This window comes from Chenopodium quinoa, unplaced genomic scaffold, assembly GCF_001683475.1.
Source record: "Chenopodium quinoa cultivar QQ74 unplaced genomic scaffold, ASM168347v1, whole genome shotgun sequence".
Classification (NCBI taxonomy): Eukaryota; Viridiplantae; Streptophyta; class Magnoliopsida; order Caryophyllales; family Amaranthaceae; genus Chenopodium; species Chenopodium quinoa.
The window spans coordinates 315-5,039 of record NW_018742776.1 but is presented as its reverse complement, the minus strand read 5'-3'; the positions used below and the strand labels follow the sequence as shown (position 1 = coordinate 5,039).

Here is a 4,725-nt window from a genome sequence, read left to right as displayed (position 1 = left end):
CCAATGATCACCTCTACCCGAACCTAATTTTAGCTCTAGCCAATCCCAACGAAGTTTGAACTTCATCTTTGATCTTTCTCGTAACTCGTAAGAGCTGAGCGCATCAAATTCGAGAAGAGTAGAAAGTCTTTCTATGACGAACAGAGTAAGCGATTGAATCACCATAAGTTTGAACCATTGACGCAATTGATGATTAATCGAATGCTCTCTCTCACCAACCCCTCTATGAATATCAAAAATTAATCAATTCATTTCATAATTTTATAATTTATCTCTGCAACTTCTCACTTCACTCAACCCCACTAAAATTCAGGTTCGTTTTAAATTTTATTTTTGTTAGCATTAATTCCATCATAATTTCTATTGTCGTCAATTCGTCGCATTTTATTTTTTTGGCTTGTGATTTTGTATGATTTTCTTCATTTGATTGAAATTCCATGTTTCAAAATTGTATATGAAGTATTAATCAATTCAATTTTACTTAATTTTTCAATTAAATTGTCCTGTATGTTAATGAGATATTAAGTTCTATATTTGTTAATTAGGAAATTATTTTTGTTGGGCAGACTTTTATTTTATGGTATAGGAGTAATATTGAATTCTCTGTTAAATTTTAATTCCTAATTATACTTCTCATGATATCAAAGTGTGGAATCAAATTAACTTTGAAGTATTAGAATATGTAATTTAGATTTTGTAACTAATTTTTTATTTTTAAATAAATATCTGATGTAGATTGTAGTATAGCAAAATGACAATAATAAAATGTCAAAGTTTTTTGATTAGTTACATGTTGATGTTTTACTGGAATTATACATAACGTATTAGGATCCAGGGAGCTTTAATTCTTCATATTCAAAGTAGTGTGTGAAAGAGAGGTGCCGAGTCAGTAGGATCCTTTTCAGTCATCCCTACCTACCTGGGTACCTTAAGTAATGTGTATTGCATTGTAAATGTGACCCTCCTTGTTAAATAGGGAGGCAAGCTCAATGCATAAGCGGTGAAAAAGCTTAATCCACTGTTAAACTTGATATATATTTGCTACTTATTGCCATTTACAGAATCAGCTGAGTATGGCTCCCGAGACTACACATGCGAATTGCCTAGGATGGGCAGCTAGAGATCCATCAGGGGTTCTATCGCCTTATGAATTTAATCGCAGGTATGATGAAGGGTATTGCATTTTTTCTTACGTGGATGCACCATTTTATGAGGAGTTTATGTACTGAATTATAAGTGCACTTATTAGGGCTGTTGCAGCGGATGATGTATCAATTAAAATTACACATTGTGGAGTGTGTTATGCGGATGTGGTTTGGACAAAGAACCTTCATAGAGACTCCAAATATCCTGTGGTGCCTGGGTATGTAGCTATATAGTCTAATAGCAAATGAAATGTAAAACACTGAAATTAGCCTTCTGGATCTGATGAAATTGTGTTTTCTGTGTTTAGCCATGAGATAGTTGGAATAGTGAAAGAGGTTGGGCAGAATGTTGATCGTTTCAAAGTTGGGGATCATGTTGGAGTGGGGACTTATGTCAACTCATGTCGAGATTGTGAGTATTGTAATGAGGGGATGGAGGTGAATTGTGTGAAAGGTTCAGTCTTTACCTTTAATGGAGTGGATGCAGATGGTACAGTCACAAAAGGTGGTTACTCTAGCTCTATTGTCGTTCATGAAAGGTAATTATCAAGCAATTTTAATTTCCTTCTTTCTCATTGAGATCACAGCGACACATTTATAAATAATATACACTTGTACACAAGAGCATTATGGACTATGTATGTATAGATTAAAGCTATTTTTATTTATTTTTTTATTTTTTTAATTGTAGAGTAGATCTGGATGACTTGTTTTAAACTGATTATAATCAGGAGTCTAGACAAAACCTCGCTGTAGAATCCTGTGTTAAGTTTCCGTCTTTAAATGACTTTAGCTAGCATCTTTGCAGCCTAGAGGAAGATGTTTGATATTTGAGTAACATTACAACCTATATTGACACATTTAGCTATTATATTTGCTGGTTGCAGTAATTGATAGCTTCCTATTGCTTTTAAGTCCAACTATTTTAGTTGTTAGCCATTTCTATGCATTTTTCTTTCATTGCTCAGTGGGTTCGTTCCTGCCCATTGGATATAATAGAATTAGGTAGCTGAAGGCTATTTCAACACAGCTTCTTAGCTTTCTTACAATGGTTCCTATGTGCTAATTATAGATGGCTCTTTTTCTCTCAATGTGTCTTGAAAGTTTGTTGTATTACATCAATATGTGTACAAGAAAATCTTTTCCTTATGTACCTTTACTTGTTTTTAGCATGCCAGTGTTTGAATATTTTAAATAAAGAATGATCTAGAAACCAGTATATTGTCGTTTTTCATAGATTGTTGATATGGGGTTCAAAAATCTCTAGTTTAGTAGATGTGTTATTTTTCAGGTACTTCATTGTTTCTTCATGCTTATTCAATGTCTAGAATTCAATATGTTATCCTATTATGGTTCAATTCTTGGACACTAACACACTTCATTTTATATTTGAACATGAAAAATTGTTTAAGATAATCATGAAAGATGACTAACAAAGTAACAAGTTGGAGTAGTACACCTGTAATTGCTGCTATGCATCAGTATTAAGGTTGGGGCACTTTAAGTAGCAGCATAATAGGCGTTATTAGTGGCTTGTAGAATTGAGTAGTTTGTTAGTTAGATAGAGGCTTTATAATTACATAATTCTGGGAGAAAGAAAATAGGTTGAATATCGATGATGATTTTTGTGTTACATTGTACTCTCTATGTTTTCAAACAAAAAAATAAAATAAAAATGTACTCTGTATTACAATTTGGGAGAGAGCAAGCCCCTCAAAAGCTTGCAATTATCCATATTTAACTGTTTTCCTGAAATTAATTAACCAATCTTCATCCTCTTCCCTTAATCACACATATCTTTTCTTAGTTCTATCCAAAGCTAAGTCAATTGTTAGCAAATGCATACCCTGTGCTATTCCTTATAGCTTATAAGTTATAACAACAGTTGACGGAGATTCATCCTATTTCCTAAAAGAAGGACCTGTATTTTGGAAGTGCACAACTTGTTGGAATATGACCCATAGGTTTTTATATTGATAAGTATCTCACCACTTTCACTTTCTCTTTTCATTTGTGTGGATGATGACAGAGTACTCCATCCTAAGTCCTGTAATGGTTGCGTTTATTTCTCCAGTAGTAAACTTGAGGGTAGAGCAACATCACCAGTGTCATTTTGAACAAGAATTTAGTAAAGGGGCTTTTAAGAAATATTATAAAAAGAACCTAATTAAAATCTTTCCCTGCTGAATTTTCAGATACTGCTATCGGATTCCTGACAATCTTCCCTCACACTTAGCAGCACCACTATTATGCGCTGGAATTACTGTTTATTCTCCCATGATTCGCCATAATATGAACCAACCTGGTAAAAGTCTTGGGGTGGTTGGGCTAGGTGTCTTGGACATATGGCCGTTAAGTTTGGTAAGGCTTTTGGACTGAAAGTTACTGTTTTTAGCACCAGTATATCAAAGAAAGAGGAGGCCTTGAGTGTACTCGGGCAGACAATTTTGTTATTTCATCTGATGAACGGCAATGAAGGTGATTATTGCTGAACTTATATGTATTACTATAGCTCTCCACTTTGTTGTTCTCGACTGATCTGATACGTTTCTTCTAGGCCCTCACTGGATCATTGGACTTTATAGTAGATACTGCATCAGGAGATCACCAGTTTGAGCCATATTTGTGGCTTCTAAAGACATTTGGTGCGTATGTTCTGGTGGGCTTCCCAAGTGAAGTGAAATTTAGTCCTGCGAGTCTTTTATTAGGTTTGTCTACCAATAGAACTGGACTGCTGAATTTCGTGCAAATTAGATCCTATATATGCAGCTTCCATTACTTTTCTCTATATCTTGTGATTTTTCTGGCAGGTATGAAGACTTTCTCTGGTAGTATAACCGGTGGTACTAAAGTCACTCAAGAGATGCTGGAGTTCTGCGCTGCAAATAAAGTATACCCGAATGTAGAAGTTGTTCCTATTGAATATGCAAATGAAGCTATTGAGAGGCTCATTAAGAGGGACGTGAAATATCGTTTTGTGATTGACATTGAGAATTCCCTCAAATGATTGAATATAGTAGCCTAAATTAGGCCAAATGCCGAATTACTGAGTAGGCTTTACAGTTTACACACCATAAACCACCTTCCTGATATTCAGAGTTATAGCGAGGCTTTCAAGTGGGTGGCATATATTTTTTTTCTTGAGCATTTATACATGAAAGCTTATTATGACAGGTCCTATACGTAGTTTGCTGCCTTGTTGAAACACTACAGTAAACGATTTTGTATGTATTGTGCAGTTTCATTCTGCTATAATTACACATTACTCTTCACCCTTGGAAGTTGGAAATATGATTCTTAATTATGCAAATTTAGCTGGTAAAAATTTTGCTCATTTAACCCAGTTTTAAAATGTCAACATGTATTTGTCAAAAATGATTAAACCGAAACCCAATTGATTTAAACCCAACCGTAGAAAACCTGAACTAAATTATCTTGAAATCTTAAGGGTTTAGGATAACTGGATAAGGATGTTTAGGGACTTAAATCTTGGTTTTCATGTAGTTTTGAAGAATTTTAGGAAATTATAACAATTGACCTTGCAATATATTACAAGTGTTTATTATACATACTAGTGGAG

The 4,725-nt window shown here is 34.3% G+C and overlaps 1 pseudogene; it reads left to right on the top strand.

Annotated features, from left to right (window-relative positions):
• The first annotated feature begins 223 nt into the window (after window positions 1–223).
• Window positions 224–4,455, top strand: LOC110724900 (annotated as a pseudogene).
• Window positions 4,456–4,725: the final 270 nt, after the last annotated feature.